The 12,172-nt window shown below is 40.0% G+C and overlaps 1 protein-coding gene across 5 annotated transcripts in view; it reads right to left on the bottom strand.

The window, feature by feature from the left end:
- The window catches only part of map2 (microtubule-associated protein 2), a 107,386-nt gene extending 95,894 nt beyond the window's left edge, over positions 1-11,492 (bottom strand). For 3 of the 5 annotated variants that reach the window (XM_039819145.1, XM_039819147.1, XM_039819148.1), the window contains exon 1: positions 11,396-11,492. The gene's annotated coding sequence lies outside the window, so the exon portion shown is untranslated. The remainder of the gene's footprint in view (positions 1-11,395) is intronic. The other 2 variants (XM_039819151.1, XM_039819150.1) reach the window with 2 other exon arrangements.
- Between the last annotated feature and the right edge of the window lie 680 nt (positions 11,493-12,172).

The raw sequence follows: 12,172 nt of genomic DNA, 5'->3' as shown, positions 1-12,172 counted from the left end.
GGCCCATGTATTCTACCTTGTTTTTTTATTTACTCTCCCTACCCTTGAAAAGAGGAGAGGTCAACTTCAAGAGCACAGATAAGTGAGGTAATCCTGGATCTCAGTACTGAAGTCACGGCAGTTTGCAGTCATTAGATGACTCAAAGCAAACAATAAATAGTTAGTAATACAGTGTTTCCGAAAATGTTGTACATTTTAAAGTTAAATGTATCAATCTGGAGCACTTTGAGATAGTGTTAATTATGTCACCTATTTTTAATTTAGTCTTAGTCTTAGTCTTGTGCCAAAAAATTTTGTTAGTCAAGTTTTAGTCGACTAAAAGTCTCGCCATTTTAGTCAAGTTTTAGTCAAAACATTTTAGTCTTTTTTTAAATAAATTATTTCTGATAACCATTTCAGTCAAATAGTTATAAAAATAAATAAATGCTATAAAGTTATATAAATATTGAGCCTCTTCCTTATTTCACCAGTAAACGACAAAAACAACCACTGCATGGGGAAAGGATATTTTACAATAAAATAAATGCAGCAACGAAACGTGCGGGGCGGTATTTCAAGTTAACGCTAACATGTGTTGTTTTTCAGACAACGGCAGCTGCAGACTGTCGGACGTCTCGTGTTGGAAATAGAGACAAACCTTTACACCGTTTAGCTGTCAGCATTTTAACTGTGTTAAAATCCAACTGCTAGCTAACGGTAGGCTAACGTTACCTGCTGCCAAGTGTAGTGCTAACTAGCGCCCTGTGCAGCGATGTTTCAGTTGACTCTAACGTCCGTTTAGGAGCATCAGAGAGAAGCGCAGGCTATTCGGTCCGGTAGATAACGGTCGTTAGGGCACCTGTCGGTGCCGTAGCACCGGGTCTCAGTAACAGCTGAATATTCTATCTCATGATGAAAAAGTAGAGACGATTGTAGACGAAAATGAAGAGAGATTTTATCTTAGTTTTTATTTTATGCTAAACATTTTAGTCTCGTCTTTTTTCTTCAACAATAATGCATGTTAATTTAGTCTTAGTCAGCGTTTTTGGACATTGTCTCGTCTTAGTCATGGAAAAAAAAGGTCGTTGACGAACATATTTAGTCTCGTCTCGTCTGACGAAATTAACACTACTTTGAGAGCAACATAAAGAAGCTAGATCTATGAAGAATCTGTTTGACCTGAATCAGTTTGACCTCAAAATAAAAAGGTAAATACAGTTAGCTAAATGAATAAAAAAAATAAAGGTGCATTTGGAGTACACTGTTTTTACTCTTGTTTTCGTTAAGAAGATTATGTATGTTTGTCATGTAAGTTAACGTTAAGTGCAATGGAGGAAAGCCAAACACCATTCATCTAATAACCCACATTGGGTTGAAAATCAAACCGGTTGAAAATCGGCATTGCCTTCCTTTAAGGTTAGATAATTAGCTGACGTAGCTAACATTGTATACACTGAATATAACATTAACGTTACATATGTTAATGCATACATTGTTTTTCACGACATGCAACCGGAAATGTCAGTCAACACAAGCGGGGAGAGGCGACTAACAGCTAACGCCGTTAGCTACCACGTCAGCTAACATTAGATTAACATTAATTATCAATAATAACTAATGCAGTAATGCTATCTGTTTGCTGTTGCATATTGATAAAATTGTGTCTTGTCTAGTGGATAACTGCAGCAGATACTGTGACGATAGTTAACACTACTTACCACAAACGATGTTGCCAATGAGTTTCGGACATGGTATATTCTTGTCTCGGATGCAGCCGTGACGCCGCCTTCACACTGGCACTTGAAATCAGATCTGTAATACGTAATGCGCCCCCCAGTGGAAGTCGTACTACACCGTTGAAATCGTCAGCAGCGAGTAGAAAAAAAATGGCAGAGAGACTAGAACGACTCATTCTGTCAGTGTCCGAATGTCCAATTCTCTATGAGCTCTCATCTGAGGGCTATAGAGATATAAACAGAAAGGCTGATGCGTGGAGAAAAGTTGCCCAGGATGTTGGTATGTCAGGTCGGTTAAATGTGATATAGCGGTATAATGTCAATAGTTCGATGTCTGTATATGAGGATTTTCCCTCAAGAGTTACCACACTTTAGTTTAGTTTCAAGCATGGCTTGTCTGAAATTGTTTGACTTGACTTAATATATTAAGATGTCACCTTGGAGTTTAGGAAATTGTGATTGACCAAATGATTAATAAATTACTAAAAGACAACATTCAGCAGATGAATCATTAATGAAAATACTAGGTAGTTGCAGCACCAGTTGACACCTAAGTGTTAGCATAGGAGCATCTTCTCACTACTTCAAAAGCAGGTTGACCAACGGGGTAATTTAATCTTCCAAAAACCTGGAGGACTTCACTTGAGCAGAGAGAGAGCGAGAGATTGGCAGCTAGCTGGCAGACATGCCGGGTTCAGTGTGTGTTGGTGCTGCTGCCAAAGCTCCAATCAAGTATCTCTTTTTTCATAAAAAGAGCCTTTCCCACATTGCCTTCATTGTGACAAGCGAGGACTGCTTGTTTGTGTGTTTGTGTGTGTGTGTGTGTGTGTGTGTGTGTGTGTGTGTGTGTGTGTGTGTGTGTGTGTGTGTGTGTGTGTGTGTGTGTGTGTGAGTGAGTGAGTGGAGTGGAGTGAGTGGGAGTGTGTGTGAGTGGAGTGAGTGAGGAGTGAGTGAGTGAGTGAGTGAGTGAGTGAGTGGGAGTGTGTGTGTGTGAGTGTGTGTGTGTGTGTGTGTGTGTGTGTGTGTGTGTGTGTGTGTGTGTGTGTGTGTCCGGCTGAGTAAGTATCTTTGTAGGAATCTGGATTAGGTTGTCTCATGGAAACACAAAGCTTATGTAAAGCTGACCTACACTACATGGCACCACACGAGTGTGAACTGGCCTGCTGCCGTGCTAACTACCCAAGTTGCTGGCACCTCTGCCTGGACTGCTCACTCCGACAGCTGACTGTACTGAAGACAATGAAAGTAATCCATCCGGTAAATGTTTCCTACCTATCCAGAAAATGGAGTAGACGATTCCTTGAGTAACTCAAGTAATTTGATTGTCTGTCACACAAACACACACACACACACACACACACACACACACCATATAACGGTAACCACATATAACTAGACTACTTACAGCCCACTGTGTTCACAACTATGATGATTACTGTCACACAACGTACGGGCTGTGTACAGGTAACGTGGAGAAGAGGGTGCGGATTGCAAAATCGAGGATGAGAGGGAAAATAGTTAGGGGCAAAGAAAAGACACAGGCCAGAGAAAACAACAGAAAGTTTGGGATCATGTTCAAGCTGAAACAAAACGAAAATTATGTATAGTGTTTCTATTGTAAAACCAAACTAGCCTACCACAATAGCACAATGTCAAGGCTTCAGCATCCCAGCAGAAAGCTTCCAGTCTAATGTTGCGCTTACAGTCCACGGAGCGTCTCTGACACAAGGTAACGTTAACATTAGCATTTGACGTAAATAAATATGATTGCTAGTTGAGATGAGACCTCCCAGTAGCCTAAAAATCTAGACGCACCCTAGCGGCAGCAAATTTAATTTGTGTAGGCACTCTCCGTTGACTTGCGAGCTGGAAAAACCAAACTCTGGTCAAGCCAATTACATCGTGTATAGAGTCGGTGGGCGGGCTTATGGCTGCTGCTGCTGGGAACAGCGGTCTTCCGGAAGACTGGGAGTTAAGCTTTTCTTTGAGAAAAGAACAAAGAACAGCACTGAAATCATTCTTAAAAAAGGAAGAGGTGTTCGGAGTTTTGCCGAGCGGATACGGCAAAAGTTTAGTCTATCAACTAGCTTGCCTTCTTCGTTGCTCTGCTTGGTTGGAATTTGAAAGACAACCGTTTGACCTTGATGTGGGTCTGGCTTGTCAGGCTAACCTCCCAGCTTATCTGGCGGCAAAAGTCCCCCGCCAACGGATTAGCTCACACACTACAGTGACACAAAGTTAACTGATTGGGTTAGATGTTCATTTTAAGAGACCTTATTTTCTCTTATATTTACTATCGCTCTTTAATAATAAAATCAACTAAAATAATCGATGGCTGCAGGCCTAGTAGGAGTCATATTTAACAGTTTTGCCCATTCAATCCTACCAACATCTTACACATACTGTAAATGTAATTGCTGGGATAGAAATGCAATGGCAAGGCAAGACACAGCATTACTGCACAACAGTCATTGAGTCAATTAGGACAAGCAACACATGTGGTCAGACAACAAATCCCCAGTTCAACCTAATTATCCAAATTATCTTATCTTATCTTATAGGAGCTGAAAACAGAGTTGAAAATAACATTTAGCTTCAGTGCAGTGGACAATTGTTACTAACATTGCAAGTGAACACACCATCTCTTTGTCTTTACTGACTCTTGTTTATGTTTTTGTTTAAATATATCACAGTAATGCAGTTTGTGGGTAAAATGTAATCCTCACTAATTAATGCCAACAATAGCAACAATAATAGCAATACTAGAAAATGCATTTCCTGCAGAAAATGTGTGCGAATGCTGAATAGCTAAATTGCTAAAGCTAAACTGGATTAATAGCTTTAATCTGTAAGAAGTTGAAGTAGCAAGAATAGATGGAAAAGTATGAATGGTTTTAATTAACATGAATTTCATAAAAAAGTTGAATAACACCAGTAATGTATAAAAGATGTGGAATATTTAAAGGTTTTTGAAAAGCTGACGCTAAACTGAATTGTTGGCTTTAAAAGTTCAATAATGCCAAACGATGTAGAACATTGTGAGGTCTGAATTTATGTTTTAACTGAAATTATGAATAAGTATGGAAGACTTAGCCTACAAATGCTGTGAGAAACATTGAGGAAAATGCAGAAATATGAAACAAATTGTTTGAAAAATCTCAAATGCGTTGGACTGCACTGCTGAAAAACTTGGAAGATGAAATGTAAAATTGTCAGTTGGAAGCTGAACTGCATTACCTTAATAAGCTAAGAGCTGAAATACATTGCTAGAAAAGCTGGAACCAACCCAGTTTTTCTTTTCCTAAACCCAACTCAGTTCTTCTTTTCCTAATCCTAACCGGTTTTTCTTTTCCCCGGTGTAAGTAAGTAAGTAAAGTTTATTTGTATAGCACCTTTCACAGATAAAAATCACAAAGTGCTTCACAATAAAATGCAATACAACACAATAAGTCACAATACAAGCAAATTGAAATACAAATAGAAGTAAGTACTAAGTAAAAGCCTGCTTGAACAGCAGAGTCTTCAGCTGCTTTTTAAAAGATTCGACAGAATCCACACAACGTAGCGAGAGAGGCAAGTCATTCCACAGCCTAGGAGCCACTGCTTGGAATGACCGATCCCCTCTAGTTTTAAAATTACTGCGGAGAACCACTAATAGCATCTGACCTAATGATCTCAGACTACGGGTGGGGGTATGTAGCTGTATCAAATCAGAGATGTATGAAGGAACTTGACCGTGCAATGTGTGTGATGTTAAAACCAACCGTAGCCTCGCGATAACACGTAGCCTCGTGATAACACGCCACGTGGCTTTAGAAAGTGGCGTGTATGTTTACGCAAAGTCATGATGCCACGTTGGAAATCGCAGTTTCAAAATACTCTTTGTTTGCGTTTTGGCTCAAGAGAGAATGAGGATAAATAACATTATGGTCAATAAGAGATTTACCGAGCGTCTTGTCGCTCTGAGGCAGATAATTCAAAAACTATAAATCCTATCGCTTACGTGGGCACATTAGCTGAAAGTAGACATGAATACCTACTTTCAGGTCCCGTCCCTTTTTTTAAGATTATTTTTTTGGAGCTCTTCCCTTTATTGACAGTGGATAGACCAGAAAGGGGGAGAGAGATGGGGGATGACACGCAGCAAAGGGCAGCGGGTGCCCTTACTGGGTGAGCTAGAGGCCACCCCAGGTCCTGTCCCTTTTGCCAGCTAAAACCCAATGGAATTTTTTTGTATTGGGACTGCAGAATAGTTAAACCAGTGGTTCTCAACCTTTTTAAGTTGCGACCCCCCAGAATAATGAGGTTGGTGTTCACGACCCCCCCACCCCCGTCTACAACGAGAAACAGAGCTGCAAACCAGTAGGGGTGTAAGAAAAAAATCGATAAACTTGAGTATCGCAATATTTTATTTAGCAATACTATATTGATTTTCAAAAACGCAATATCTATTTTTTTTTTATGTTTACATGCAAACATATTCATGTAAGACAGTGGTTCACGTTTATGTTGTGTTTAAACCCCCTACCGCTAGATGGCTATGCTGAGACGCACCACTAGTGTCCTTGCCTAACAGTGCCTAGCAGTACCTGACTTTTTGTCATTAATGTAGCTATGGCTGAACTTTGGCCTACTTTAGCATAGCAATTTGCTCACTAAGAACCTGTGAACCAGAATCCCAAAATTTTCTGTGTACTGAATTGTTTACCTTAAGTAAACTTCTTAGACTTTTATGCACATCATGTCTTTTTTTAAATATTACTTTTTCTAAAATTATACTTTAAATAAAATCCCAATATATCGCCTTACGAACAGTATCGAAATATATTGCAATATATTGAATCGTGACCCATGTATCGTGATATGTATCGTATCACCAGAATCTTGCCAATACACAGCCCTACAAACCAGTGTAAACAGCTGTTTCTGCACGCCTCCCCCTGCTGATTTTGAGTGATTTTTGAGAATGCTCTGATATATACATGTTAACAAATAATGCTTTCCTTTGATGATAGTTTAGTTTTAGCAGCTAGCACCTAGCCTTGTCCAATGTGCTCCAGGCTCTGTGGATTTTTGATGCGCTTTTGACTTGTTCTCTCCCCCTGACCCAGCTTCAGACCCCTTTCTGTGTTCCAGGACCTCCTGATTTACAAATGAAGCTCAAAATATAACACACGAAATGTTCCAAACTCGCACAGTAATGTAAAAGTCAATGCCCAGTCTAGAATATGTTATTTCATTTTTTTTTCTCCCCAACCATCTACCGGCCCCCAGGTTGAGAACCACGGAGTAAAACTGTCACCTTACTATTGATGTTTTTAAATCCCGTCTTTCAATCCATCTTTTAACTTTAGGTTTGTTGCGAATAAGTTCTGATTTTTTTGGGGGGGCTAAATGATGATATTTTTAATGTGTAGGTTATAACCATACTTCCAGGACAGATGGGCTTTATTTTCAGGCATAGAGCACACCTAATTGTACTTAAACCCCAGGCTAATGCTAGACACTCGCCTCATGCTTAATGTATTTACAAAAAACTCACGCTATGAATCTGCATCCATCCATTCCACACCACTATTGTACAAGTTGAGTTCATTTGGCATCGCTACAAACAGTAGGAGCAAAAAAAAGACCATGAAAGTCCTTCATAAGAAAATCACTCAGCGCTCTGTTACATCTTCTGATTCCTCATTCTCTTATCTGACTGAGAGTCTTTCAATCCAACCTCCTACTGCATCGACCGCACACAACACAGGCAGTGATTCATTAACTCAGGTATACACCACCCTGACATATGCACTTTCAGCTGATGTCTCTGCACCTGATAAATACTTAAAGGTCCTATGAAATGCTGCTTTTTGGATGCTTTTATATAGGCCTTAGTTGTCCCCTAATACTGTATCTGAAGTCTCTTTCCCGAAATTCAGCCTTGGTGCAGAATTACAGCCACTAGAGCCAGTCTCACAATGAGCTTTCCTTAGTATGTGCATTTCTGTGTCTGTAGCTTTAAATGCTATTGAGGAGGAGAGAAGGGGAGGGGGGGGGGGCAAGGTAAAGGGTGGGGGTGTGGCCTTGACCAGCTGCCCCTTTGTTCTTTTGAAAGCCATGATATCTCTCTCATGGGTGGGCCAAATTCTCTGGGCGGGTAAAGCAGAGAAAGGGGAGGTAACCTTGCTCCTTATGACCTCATAAGGAGCAAGATTCCAGATCGGCCCATCTGAGTTTTCATTTTCTTAAAGGCAGAGCAGGATACCCAGGGCTCGGTTTACACCTATCACCATTTCTAGCCACTGGGGGACCATAGGCAGGCTAGGGGAACTCATATTAATTAGAGATGCACCAATTGACCGGCCGGTGAATCACGTGCTCAGCCATGACCGGCGACTGGCAGGTCAGTCTGGCATATGCTGATTTTATGCCGGTCAAATGCACTCAGGCCCCGCATGATTAACATCGCGCAAGATCAGCGCACTGCCGCTCAATCAGCTGTTTATGAAATGTTATAAAGTCGTAATTATACACGGCTCTGCAGAGCCGTCTGCTCTACTGATCTCAGCCGCTCTCTCTCCCCTCTGAGGCTGAATAAGTGGAACATGAAAACCGCGGGTCCCGTGAAATATGACAGCTGCAGTTTATTGGAAAATAGCGTTGGGCACACTGACTTTGATGAATTTACTGTTTATCAGACCCCAGATGAGACAAGAAGCTAATGTTAGCAAACGCTGTGGTGATGGTCCCTCTGCCTCTGATGTCCGGCTGCAAGAGACGCTGTATTAATATAAAAAAAAGAGACGCTGTATTCCTCCGACACGCTGTATTAACGTTACTGTTTAAAACGCTTTCCAGGTTAGTGGGGATGCATACCGGTCAAAACCAACATTAAAAACGTAGTAATCTTCCCCCAGCGTTTAGTTTGTTGCTATACTGTGTGTAAAATGAGTGGTGACGTTTATGTTTTCAGGTAACGTTACAGTTGACGTTCAAACAGGCCTGCGTGTGTGTTTTGAGAAATATCTTTATACTGCAAGGCTATATTTATTATATTAAGTTGGATATTGGATGTGAAAAGAAGGAAATGGTTCTAACGTTGTACTTTAGATGTGTGAATTTCCCACACCAGGAGTAATTTATATAGTTCTATTTTATAGAGATCGATTATCTATTCAAAAAATGTTCTATGTAAAATGTTCTATTAAAAAAAAGATAGAAAATAAATATTTGTGTGTGCTGTAAAGTGGTTAGAAAAAATGAAATCGGAATCGGCTAAAATCGGTATCGGCTGGCCTAACTCAAAGAAAATCGTAAATCGGAATCGGCCTAGAAAGTTGTAATCGGTGCATCTCTAATATTAATGTTAAAAAACCTCATAAAGTGAAATTTTCATGCCATGGGGCCTTTAATAAATAATCACCTACTATCAAATTAGTCTTGTAAATCAGCTTATAATTTACTATGCGCTGTCACAAGGAGTTTCAGAATGACTCTGGCACTTTAATGTATAGAGAACAGGCACGTCTTTGTAAAGACTGGCCAGCACCTCCCATTCCAGGGGTCCACTTCCCCTCTAAGACCTTACCAAAACACAATCTGAAAACTCAGCCTGCCTACCTTGTCACTCACACCAAGTTTCACAAAATCTATTTCAAGTATTCGGCACTAAAGGTAGTCATTTTAGTCTACATAAACAAATGCAAACACAATCATGGAGTTGCAAACACAAGATGCCAAATGCACCTTAGAGGTTGCAAATAATAATCTACAGATTGTTTTTTAAAATGAAACATGGTCGTGAAAAACAAAGGCTATGATATGTAGGCCTATGTCTATGTAGATCACAAAAAATCATTTCAGAATTCAAAGCAGAAGATACATTTCCATAAAGTTTCCACAATTAATTGGAATTTTATCGAAATCGCAATATGGACTAATGCAATATCCAAATCGCAGGAGGAGCAATATTTGTTAAAAGCAAAATATGTGTCAAAATATACCATTTTGAATTAAGTATTGTGGTGCTGCAGAGAAGTCCCGGCCTACAAATCTTATTCTACAGACTTAAAATAAAAATGTGTTCGTTTGGTACAGATCCTTGCAAAAAAAAAAATAATCACACTATCATTTTAATATACTTTTCAATGAAAATAAGAATAATGATGCAAAAAATAAGCAATACCTCCAATATCTTGTATCACATCGCAATTGCAATTTCAGTCAAAATAATCGCAATTAGATATTTTTTCCAAACCAGCCCTATTTCCATGTTGTCGACAGAGACACAGGACAAACTATAGGTGCTAACTTTGACGAATCTCCCAAATGTCCTCTCTCCTCCTCTGTCCTTCCTTACAGTCAGGCTAGAAGCATGTAAGAATCTTCTCCTGTGCGTAACACTTGCAGCAGGCAAAAAGCAGAACTAGGTGGAATGACAGATACCGATAGCAATCAGCCTGGTCTTCCAGGAGAATGAGCCCACTCCCCTGGCGAGGAGGAGCTCCGAGCTGCTTCCCTGACCGTTTATGATTCCATGCACCCCAGCCTCATCCTGAATGCATCAGGCATTTAAATATATCTACACACACACTGTGGGAAAGTGGACATGACAAAGGGAAATCAATAGCCAGCCCCTATTGTAAATGAGATTGCACTGAAGCCTACATGTACTGAAAACGACCTATTATGTTTAAGATCACAATTTAATATGCATTCAGTAAAAGGTAAAATATATCTGAGGTGTAACAGCCCAGACTGCTTTAGCTGCATTTGCTGTGTTAGGTTTATGATGAAGCAGGGGTTCAATGAAGACATCAGGTCTTTATGTAACCAGCTTTCACACTTGATTTCAAATGGAATCAAATCACCTCAACAACAACCACACAGCATCTCAAAATGTAATTATTCTACATTAAATACCACGGAAATTATGACGATAACAAACGTGCACATAGCTATAGGGCTTTAAATTGTGTGATCAATCAGAGAGGGGCCAGACAAAATGAGTCAGCACCTGTACTTGCACCCCTTTTTCTCTTTCTCTCTCATTAGGCAGCGTTGCTCAGACTATAAATCACGATAACATTTATATAGGGTCATATATTCTCAGTGGATTTTTTCACAGTGACTCAACGTCATAGCTTTCTATTATGTGTTATATAGGCGTTACTACAGTCTGGTAGCTGTGCACCGCAGCAAGGCAAGTTCCCGCAGTGACCGCAATAGGTAGAGCCTTTATGTAGCACAATGCAGTCATCATCCTTTCAACCCGTGAACAAAACAAGCATTCTAGTGCTTAATTGGCCCAATACTAGCAAAGGCAATCAATAAGTCAATTATGTCAGAGATGTCGCTCTATAGATCTGTTGCTCAGATGTGAATTCCAATCAGACTTACTGCAATTCCGCAACACTGCTCATCTAAACCTGGCTAAAATATGAGATAGATAAGATAGAACAGAGCACTAGACCCAGTTTTCCGGTAGACGAACCATGCCTGCTTTCTGCATCCACACAGAGAGGGGCACCTCATCATTTCTGCTTCAATGATTGCTGAAACGGTCATTCACTGTCAGGTGTAAATACTCCCTCTGACTGCAAATATCACAATATTTTGTCTAATAATTGCCAGTCATACATAATATCTTGTTTTATCAAGCTGTTATACAAATAAAGAAGTCTAATTCCTACCTGTTCGGCGCAGTGTCTGTCGGTGCAACTCCGGGTCTGTCGGACACAGAGGCTCTGCAGCCTTCATTTACCGTAATGACTGTACTAGTCACGCCGGTACATTGTTACTGTGTTCTAATTACGGTGTTGTGCTCCACTCGTTTTTTTGGAAATTAGACAGACATTAACAAAAATATGTACATACATTTAAACTTGGAGAGAATTAAATGCAATGGTAATTTAAATGTAATACTCGTATTGCTTACCTCGGCAGCAGAGCCAGCTATATTATGTTAACGCTATCTGTAGCTCGATCCATCTTTCTGCAAAATCAGTGAAACATAGCCTAATGATGAAATGTGCTGGCAGGTGTGTAGCTTCCTGCTGTTCGTTAAAAGTAAACCATGGTGTTATAATGGATACTACATGCTTCATAACCGTTTCATTTTGATCGTAAAACGTATAAGCATATGTTGCCGTTAACTTGAGGTATTAACTTTAGCATAACGTTACACACGTAACTTAGCTAACGTTAGCTAAACTAGCTCCTCCCTCGAGGACGCCTTTTTATGTATTTTTGCGGCTTGCTTTAAAAAAAACAAAGTCAGCAGCATTTTAACCATGGCCGTATTATCGTATTGACAATGTTTACATAACATAATAATTTGTCTGTTTCACAATTGTTAGGTTAAGCTGTAACGTACAGTCTATGCTTTTCGGGCAGAGACGGTAGAGGATCTTTGTTTTAGGTAAGATGTCAAGTGCCCTGGCGGTAAATGGTGGTACCTTTTAAACACG

The sequence above is a fragment of the Perca fluviatilis genome, chromosome 12, assembly GCF_010015445.1.
Source record: "Perca fluviatilis chromosome 12, GENO_Pfluv_1.0, whole genome shotgun sequence".
NCBI classification, from domain to species: Eukaryota; Metazoa; Chordata; class Actinopteri; order Perciformes; family Percidae; genus Perca; species Perca fluviatilis.
The sequence above is the reverse complement of the archived record's forward strand: the minus strand, read 5'-3'. Positions and strand labels throughout refer to the sequence as shown.